The following is a 10,565-nucleotide window of genomic DNA, read 5'->3' on the forward strand; positions in this document are numbered from 1 at the left end:
CACTGCAATTATTCCTCCATTTCCCTCCTCCTCCTCAGGCTCCTGCCTCTTCCCAGAAAAAAACCACAGGGAAGATCCATTCTCCAGAAGGATGATTCATCATGGGATTTAAAAACAAGACAGAACTTTTCCATAGTACTCACACATTAAAAAGCCCATCTCTGCCTAGGTTTTTCCTCCCCTTAAAATTGGAGCTCTAGAGCCAAAGTCTTCCTGATGCAGAAATTAAACCCTATGAGACAGGGTTTAAACCACATTTAAGATTTAAACTCCATAAACAAGTCCTTGAATGAACAACACATGCTCCTCATGAACAAACCACTCAATTCTGTGATGCTCTGGTCTTAAACAAAACATTTACCAGTTTTCTGCTTTCACCTTCCATTACAATTCTCCAGCCAGCTACAGCTTGAGTTAAAGATTTATGCTTGTGTTTCATCCCCAGGTGCACCTATTTATATACTCTAAAAGCTCACAGGTTTCTTCATTCAGGCTTCCTAACAGTTAAAAGGAAAAGGTTTCTGTATTGTTAAGAAGCTATTACTGGATGTAGACCCAAATTTTGTTTCTTTTGAAAGCAGGTTTTAAGTAATACTTTTTATTCCTTTTCTTCTTACAACTTTGCAGACAATTCTAAACAATTCTGTAGTTCCCTTTACATCCCTGCAAGGTCTGCAGTGTTTTACAAACAAGGGCATTCTTTGTGATAATTCATATGCACTAGAAAATGACATTAATTAATCCTTTGCAGTTTTAGAAGTATCACAGCAATTTAAACCCTGATCCTGCAGTCAGGGAAGTCAGTTTTCCCTCTGAGTTGCCATCTGCACTAGGCAGGACTATTCTCAGTTTCACTTTTAATTCTCCCACAGCTGACTCAGACACAATTCCCTGGAGGAAGCTGAGCAGCTCATGAGCACTTGAGTCAACACCAGAGTCCTCACAAGCTCTGCTCATGTTAAACTCAGCAAGATTTTGCCAATGGGCTCAACCAAAACTCCTCAAAAGCTGACACTGCCGGGCGCTTGGACACTGAGTTCTTAAATCCCAGCAAGTTCCCAAATCTGGTATTCCTTCACCTGCAGAGCCCCATCTGGCAGGGCTTCTGAAAGGCTCCACTGAAAGCCCCAAGACAGCACAAAATTCAACTTTCTGAGTCTTGAGGAAGTTGTGTTTGGAAGTCAATATCACCCACTGCCACCAACCATGTGTGCTGTGAAGTTAGTATGTTTATGAAGTTGTATCTGAGTTTTAGAGTGTTTTACCCAATGCAGACAGACACTGACCTTGTGTACACGAGTTTCCTTATCTGCTTTGAAACTATCAACAGGTCCTACACTGCTGAACCTCTTAACAAGCAGATTTCTCACTGTACACAGTTCTGGACTCACTTCTAAGGAAAGGAGGTATTTTACTAATGGTAAAGCAGCTCAGACATCCAGAGTGTGATGAAAAAATGATCCTACTGTTGATGTAATTCTCAAGTAGCAGTAGTGAAGACTTTGTTCTTGTTCTACACAGCTGCCTATGAGGCTAAGACCCCATACTGTATTTTTGTGAGTCTTTCATACTGTAAGATGGCAGGGTAATCAAAATAGAAATTTAACATTGTCCAGCCACAAATTAGCAAAGGGATTTGGAAATCTCTAGTCAACAGTGAATATCTCTCATTTATATCAGAGATCTGTCTTTAGCAGCATAATTTCCACATGTTCCATCAGATCAGTTCCTGAATTTCTGTGGACATTTTTCAGCATCAAAAGGCAGAATCTTATTCAGTATGTGGGGCAAAGCCGCTGCACTGAACCAAGTGGTTCCTTTCACTGGCATTGCCAGTGATTACTAAACTGTGCCTGGACAGCATTTGACAAAATTCTTACAAAATACTCCCCTGTGCTGCAGCACTTTGTTGTATCACTGCCTTTGCTGAGTACACCTCCATCCTCAATCTTAGCACATAATGCCTTTAACTCACATGAAGAATTAAAGGCAATCTGATTAAGAGCTGCTCCTCCTTTGGCCAGTGTGCTGCCACCAAGCCTTGCTGGCTCCCCTTCCCTTGTCTCTCCATGTTCCCAGACTGGTAGGTGGAATGCACACAATCAATTGCAGGGGGCTTAGTGAAGAGCAGATTCATGATTATTCTCCTAAGAGATGCCTGGAGTTTGTTTTCAAGCTTCAAAGAAATTCTCATCTTGTCTGAAAAACCACAACAGACTGTTTACAGAAAGCAGGGACTCTCAGCTGAGAGACAGAATCAGGAAGTTTTACAAGTTATGACTCTAGAGCAGGGCACACACAAAAGATTTAGTCACTTCAAACATACACTAGTCCTTATCTGAGGCAGCACTCAAGGCTTCTCTCTGTCTTTTTTTTTCCTTTCTTTACTGAAGTCCTGTTGTTATTTTCTGTAATGGTTTAGTGACAAGATCAAGTAGTCACAGGTTTCTGTGAGAACTGAGGAAGTACAAACATAGTTTTGTTCATATTTCTTGAGCACGTTGTTCAAGACATATGAGCAATACGTCTTGTTACATGAGGATCAGACACAGGGGAAAGTGAAGCCATGAATTTGGACTCAGACTTTTAGGGGATGGAAGAGAGGATGTTTTTTGACTGAAATGACAAGTGGAAGAATGAATGGAGAGAATGTGGCAATTCTCTGAACATTGAAAATTTCTGAGTTGGGCTCTTATTTTTTCATGTCCCTAGGTTCCTTGCTAGCTTGGATTTTAAAAACCTTAATCATTTTTATTTCTCTGCATTCAAATTTCTGCATCATCCCCACTGGACTCCAAATTATATTGCCTCCCTCTTTCACTCTACAAGTCTATGCACTGCTTTGTCTTCCCAAATGCTGTTTTACATGTTCCAATTAGATTAAGGGCTTGCCTGCACAGGAAAGTTACACTACTATTAATTTGCAGTTTGCTTTAAAGAAATTAAGTTAAACCTGGGCAAAAAGCCACGTGGACTCCCTGGAATTCCTCTGCAGGAATACAAATGGCTTATTTCAGGTTAGATCAGGTCAATTAGGAGCAGGAAGAACTTGCAAAGCAGTAAGTTTTCCTACATCAGAACAAAGAGAGTCCAGCAGCTCCTTCTGCAGACTGCAAGCTCCAAATGGGAAGAAAGGCTGGGGGCATGGTCCTGATCTCTGCAGGAGCCACAATCTGCTGGACAGGGCTAGCGCAACACCAGGTGACTGCTGCTCTTGCTGCCCTGGCTTGGGCTGTGGAGCAGCTCTTGCCCACTGCAGCTTTTTCCCTACCAGGACAGCCCAATCCACAGCACTCACAGGACAGAAGTAGGGACTGCTGCCTCTGTGCAAGGTATTTCCTTCCACTCTGCTCATGTAGCTATCAAAAACTGAGTCCTTTGCAAAAAAAATTCAGTATGATGATGTTCAATATGGCAAAGTCATGAGTATCCATCTACTGCCCCTCTTTGAGTGAATGCCTGGAGTTAACTATTGGTTTACAAGTAGGTTGTAACTTTATGAGTGTACCTTTCTCTTGTAGGCAAGCCCAAAGCAGAGGTGAAGACAAAAGAAGAGAGACTCATAGCAGCAAGAAAAAAGGAAAGAGGCACATCAGTAAATCTTGGATTCACATTCTCATTGTGAACTGGTTTGAACTAGTAAGCTCATAATTGCCTAAATCAAAACAGGCACCCAGTCAAGATGGCTCCTACATTAATCAGCATCAGCTATCCTTTGAAGGAGGCACTAATGTTTCTCATTCTAGTTTCTCTGAGCCTTTTCTAATTACCATTTCTAAATACCAAGTGCAACTTCTATGTTATGTAACATAAATGTAACATTAGAGTTTTCATTGAAAGCCCTTCAGAGCCTCACTGACCAAGTACCACCTGCCAGTGCTCTCCCTTCTGTGTGCAGGGGTTTGACTTCAGCTGCCAGCTGTGAGCACCTGGCAAGGTTTGGCCTTTGCAGATGATGTTGAGCAGTGTGGTGCAGCTGCCAGGAGCGCTTGGGTTAAGAGAGTGGCCTCAGCCATCGGAGGAATGCCCAGTGTTATCCTTATTGTGACACTGACAGCTCAGAAATGCCTGTCAGGGCAGGATTGTCAGGGTCCTGAGGACACCCCCAGCTCCCCACAGCCCTGCCAGGAACTGAAAGGACAAACCATGAAGCCCATGAGGCAAAGCCAACAGTGGTCTTTGGGAGAAAGGGGAAAGAAGGTCCCTCTTCCTATTTTCCTCCCTGTTGCTGCAGTGTTGGTTCTGTCATTTGGCAGGGAAAGGATCACCAGCAAGGGAATGGGGGTGGTGCAGGGACTTGTAATACAAAGGTTGGTGGCCTGAGTTAATGTCACCAGGTTAGCAGGTCATCAAGACCACAGGGCATTGACCTGCTGTCTCTCAGGGCATTCAGATGTGGAAAAAACATGATTAGTCCTGACAGCTGCCAGAGCTGAGACAGGTGGAGATACTGACAGTTCCAAAGAGCTACAAAAAGATACCCAAACCCTGTGCATAGTCACCTATCCAAATATAAACCAGGAGTTCAGAGCTGCCATCCCTTGTGTTTTCTATGGCATCACACAGATTCTGTATCCATTACCTGGGCACAAGCTTCATATTGCCTGGATTTTTGGTTAAATGGCTTAAGCATGCTGGCCTGGTGCCTGGTGGCTGCTCTTGTGAGTGTGAGAATAGGAATGTGTCTGAGTGAAACCTGTTTTATTTCTGGTTTTGTTTTAAATTAAATCATTTCTTCCCCTTCCTCCCTCATCCCCACCTCTCCTAATGTTTTCTACCTTGTTTATACCATGTTGGAGGAGTATTTTCTCTAGAGAAGCAAAGAGTAGTAAAGAGGAGCACCCAGAAGCATAATCTTTCAGATGGCAGCAGAAAAAGAATCTGCCATCTGAAGGGCAGGTTTTATTTAAAAATCTACTGTCAGGAGAAAAGTCTCTCTTTTTCTGCATGGGTCTTCAAAGGCCACCCTGTCCCTCTGGCTGGCTTTGGTCAGCAGTGCAGGTCACACAGCTGGAGCTCTGGCCCACTCCCTTGTAAGAGGCTTAGCTCAGGCTTCAGTGTGCCTATTGCAACCTTTCCACTTAAATAATTAAAGATAAAGGGCTTTGGAGACATCTAGTCCATCACACTGCCTTAAGACTAAATATATCCATCCACTCTGGGTGATGCTCATCACACTGGATCTCCAGAATACCAATGGCATCCCCAAACTGGGGGAGGGCTCCCAGCCCTGACTGGCATCTCCTGAGGGGCAGGGCCCCAGGATGCTGTCACATCACCACAGGCACTGCTCCCAGCTGTGAGGAAGGAACCCCTGCTTCATGCTGAGACTGAAAAGCTGCCTGGTGAGCCAAGGGCTCCCAGCTCCTTTCAGACACCCACGGACACGGTGGAGCTGGAACCCTCCCACCCCTTTCCAAGGCAGGCAGCTCAGTGCCTGCAGTGAGGTGGGAGCTGCTGCTGCCTCTCTGTGAGACAGCAGCTCCTGGTGGCTTCCCCATGCTCTAAAAGATGGAAAAATGCTGCTGTTCAGTTGTGAGCAGTGGCTGCACAGCTTGATGTATGTCACCTCACTGTGGGGTAACTTAAGTCTCCATAGTAAACAGGAAGAATAGTTTATTTCCTTCCTCTTTGCAGTTGCTTTTTATGTATTTGTGTGCTGCAATTTTGTCCCTCTTCAGACTTTGCTTCTTGAGACTGAATTGTTTTTCATTGTGCCTTACAGTTGATGTCTTCTGAACTTGTTGTAGAGCAGCAGTTTAGCATTTAAATGAATGTAGTGTTTATGGAATGAGCTGGACTGACAGGCATAGAAATGGAGACTTATGTCTTCACAGATTAGATGCCACAGTGGTAGGAGGAGTGAGAACTCCATGCCTACCTTGTGATCTGGAACATCTCTGGAGGCAAGAATAGGATGTAATGATGAAATCCATCAAAGTGGCTCAGGTTTCCTCTTTAATCAGTAGCCTCTAGGCTGTTTCAGCATTCATTTGTGCCAGATGTGGTGGTGGCTTTGTGATATGGACAAACCATTGCATAGCAAGGACCTGTGTTAACAACTCATTTCACATAAACTGCTGGCCTTGTGGGGGCAGAGCATTCAGGCAGGGTTCATCTCTGGCCACAGGAAAGGCTCTGCAGCCAAGCCAGTCACCTCCAGCTCCTGATACAGCCACAGCAAGAAAAAGACACTGAAGTCATGAATCATCTCACCTAAGGTAGATATTTAAAATAGATCAGATAAGACATACCTTTAAATTGCCTACAGGGCAACAGGCTCAGGTGCATTGATAGACACAGAAGACATCTAAATGTAGGTGAGCTGAGTCTCTCTCACCTGTGGAGTCAAGCCAGTGACACACAGGTCAAAAGCCCCACTTCCCATGGTGAACCTTCAGAGCACATCTGCCTTTCTGAATTTACAGCCACTTCCAAACTACCAGCTGAGAGAATTATGATGGCTAAATATTTCATCAAATGGCTACATATTTTCACTGATTTTCAGAAACAAAATTTATTACATTCCTCTTTTTTAGTTTAGTGTGTAAATAGTCATTTTCTAGAACAGGAATAGCTGCTTTTTGACTTCTGCTCATGAAAAGCAAATGCTTGGATTAGGAAGCACAGATATTCATCATGGCTATAGTAATGATATTCTGCAGAGGGAAATTTTTATGTTAATTCATCTGATACAGTTGAACTGTAAAGATTTATCTTGCAGATTTTTTTGACAAACAGGAACTTCAAAACAATGGCTTTTTACTCCCACAGCATTTTCTCCCCCTTCCCTCGTTTTTGTTCTTTAGCTAATAGTACATTAATAAGGAAAAAGATTCTTTTGATACCACAGCACATCTGCTGACCCATTTCAGTGCGAGTGCATATATAACCCCCTGTTTGTTTGCACTTCTACAGGTGTTGCTGCTGTGCAGATATGGGCTGTGGTTAAATTTCATAATGGAAAATCTGACAGGCAGTTAACTAATCCATGAGTCATATTTCGTAATGGCCTAAAGGTCTCTGATGTTCGACCTTCATTTGATACCATTGCCAGCAGGCAGTTTATACATAACCCATCTGAAGAACATTCTTTATATAGCTGGCTGCACGCTGCCCTTTTATACCTGCAGGGATGGGCACTGCACTCCCTGAGCTGGGGAATCTGCTGTGCCTGTCTGTGAATGGGGCTGGAGAGCTGCACTGCACGGGCCTCACCTGGCAATGGGAGCTGAGGGAATCTCTCTGCTTGGTTTGAGCCTCCTGAAGGGCCCTGCTGAAAGGTGAGGACAGAGATGGGGAGTTGGATTTGGACTCCACTCACCCTAATTGGACTTCTGATTGGAACAACTCCAAGTAGCAGTGGAACTTCCAGCACTAACAACTCTGCTGGTTTCAACTCTGTGTGGCTCACTTCTTCTTGAGGCAAGAGAGACAGAATGAGACATCCTTTTGTCAGACCATCCCAAACGGGGATCCTTCCATTGCTGACAGCAGCAGAGTCCAGCCAGCATTACCAATGCTCCAAAAGGAGCACCCAAAGTGGAGAAGGCTCACCTGGAGAATCATCCCCTTTATTTTCTAGCCAAAGGGTGAAAAAGCAACACAATGCTTACAAGAGGACCATAGCATTGTTGGCTTTCAGGACTTCTCAAGTCTCAAAGGCAGCAAAGGATGTTGGCATTGCTGCTGTTTTTGAAGCTAAAATAAGGCAGACACATGACTTCAGTAACTGCATGTGAAGTTTACATACTGTGACTCATAGCAATAAAGAAACCTAAACAAAACCCCAGAGTGTCATTGAAGCTGGAATATGTTTTCCATACTAAATTCTTTTAGGTTTGCTTTGGCTTCTTTTTTACAGATGTAGAACAGTGGAGTATCTCAGGGATATTAGCTCTTTGTTGTTGCAGGATAGAAAGTTCTGGTCTTCATGAATAGACCTATATAAAACACAGGAGAAGGTTATCTTATTTTTTTAAACCCTCTGGCACAACAATTTTAGAGCAGTGCCAAATGCTGGACAAGAGCAGCTGAGAACACAAATGGAAAGAAGAAAGCAGAGAAAGAAGGGTTGCATCCCAAGGTTTAGCAGGCTGTCTCTTTAAGAAGCTCTGCCATTTCCAAATAACAATTTTATAATTGCCTGTAGGATAGCAGCAGGCACCAGGAGTGATGTATATGCAGCATGTAAGTTGCCTGCTGTATATGGAAAATGCCTAGGGAGGGATTGGCACAGTGGGAGGGGGAGCATGGCCAGGCTGGCTGTAGGCACCAGGGAGGAGGTTCGTCATCCTGCTGAGTCAGCAGGACACACAGCACCTCCAACGGGGCTCTTCCCTGCTGGGTGTTCAGTGTTAGGCAGCTGAAGTTACGTGGTAGGAGCCTGTAATGACAGCTCATGTGCATGCTCATTTGTGCAGGGAATTCATTTTGCATGGATGATCTGGATTACCAGCTCCAGATCTCTTCATCTGGAGTAAAGCTGGCACTGGGCTGGGCAAGGCTCACTGGGGCTGTCCCTCAGGGCTCTCCTTGCAGCCCTTCTCAAGCCAATGCAGAAGGTAAGAAAAGCCCAAACAAAGGTTTCAGCTGGATTCAGGTTCATTACAGAGGGGCAACAAACCTGAATCCAGCTGAAGCCTTTGTTTGGGTTTCAGAGTGCTTTGGAATCTGAGAAGGGAGCTGCTAAAAAGGGATCAGGAGAAGGGAAAGGATTACACTGCAGATGTATCAGCCCCACTGTCAGCAGTTCTATCTCTTCACCCACCTCTGCCTTCCACTCTCATTGGAACTGATTCTTGGCTGGTATTTCAATGGTGTGAATTCCTATTTATCAGCACATGATAATAGTTGATACTTCTTATTGTACAGGTCTAGTTGTACGAGTTTCTGTCTAGTCAGTCACAAAATTTCTGGCATCTAGACTATTCCAATGAGCAGGAAGAGTCAGGGCTTTTCCATCTTTGCAAATAGTTTCTCAAGAAGTCATCACCAAAAGTTGCACAAACACACAGTTATCCTAGTCACACTCCAGGGCAAATGACAGTACAGCTAGAATCAGAAAGTCAAGGGAGTTTTCTGCTGAGTGGTACTGATTAAATGAGTAGTACTGAGATAAACCTGGCAGAATCAGTGTGGGTTAAACTCTAGACCTTTAGCCTTAGAGAACTTTCCATCCTGTTCAACTGCTCCTTGTTCCAGCAGCTCAGGCCCCAGCCTCACAGTGCCAGCCTTACTCAAAAAGGTTCTTGTTGCTGTCATTTAGGGTCTCAGCAAGAGGAAGGTCCAGCTATACAAATCCCACTGGCAGGACAGGGCTGTTGGCACAATTGCAATATAATGAAATGCAGTGAAGGTTGTACAACTCTTGTCTGATGATCTGAGGGACTCCTCTCCCAGTCTGCCCCTCAGTACCCACTGAACTATCACCTCCATCATGACATTGGATCATGATATACATAACAAATGTCTGGTTTGTATCATTGATTATGATTTACATAACAAATTTCAGGACAGAGGAACTCTATTGTATGCCTGTTCTAAAATGTGCTGAACTCTTGCTTTGGTTGGTTATTTGTCTTTTAAAAAAACTTTTTTCAAAGTCATCTTAATATCAGAAGAGAATTTTAAATTTTGTCCATATTTCCACTTTTTAATTGCAGTATTGGCTGTAATGAAACTTTAAAATACAGAGACATCACTACCTGACATTTTTTGTCTCTTTTCCAAACAATATCTGAAACTGAAAATTAAAAAAGGAGATACACCTTTTCAGTTCTTTGTTTAGCTCCACTGGCTTGTTTTCAGCTTTTTACAGTGCTTTCCAGGCTCTCAGTTTTACCTCCCTATTTTTTGGTTCCCTGAGCTCATGTGGTGCCTTTGATGCTGCAAAAGGGCAAGGTAAAGTACCAGAGAGAAAAAAAAAAGTAAAGTACTGTGATAAAAGGACAGGCATCACCCCAGGGATTCATGTACTGAAACATCTTTAAAATTCTTCTTAAAAACAGGCTAGTTGGAAGCTGACAGTGTCCTTTTAAGGACAGTTTATATTAAGAAATCCTGCTTAGTCTTATGAGCAAGTTTTGGCTGAGCACAAGTGCTAATGACTTTTTGAAATGAAAAACATTTCTAAAGACAAAAATAGCTAGTACTGAAATCTCTCGCAGTCATTACTTACAATTTCTGTGTGATCCCTTGTCCACATTTATAATGGTTGCTTGCCATGCCAGCAGAACTTAAAACGTTGTGGATTTGTCTTTAATGTTGTAATTAAAACCAGGATGATTTTCATGGGCCCCAAATAATTTGTAATTCTTGTGAGAGCTCTGTCTTTTAAATGGCCTTTCGTAAGATACAATCTCCACTGACCTAAGCATGCATACACAGTTTTCTTGATGCTCATTGATGTTTTCATCAAGGAATTGTATACCTTTGGGGTTACTTCAACCTGACGTGTTTAAGAACAAATTTTCCAGCCTTTCTCAAGAATTTATAATGCATTTAAGTTATCTTGAAGTAAAATACTCCTTTTTCTTCTGATGGGTGCCTCCAAATAGCTTATC

Source organism: Melozone crissalis, unplaced genomic scaffold, assembly GCF_028551555.1.
Source record: "Melozone crissalis strain CALT ecotype California unplaced genomic scaffold, PUWL_Pcris_2 ptg000090l_1, whole genome shotgun sequence".
NCBI classification, from domain to species: domain Eukaryota; kingdom Metazoa; phylum Chordata; class Aves; order Passeriformes; family Passerellidae; genus Melozone; species Melozone crissalis.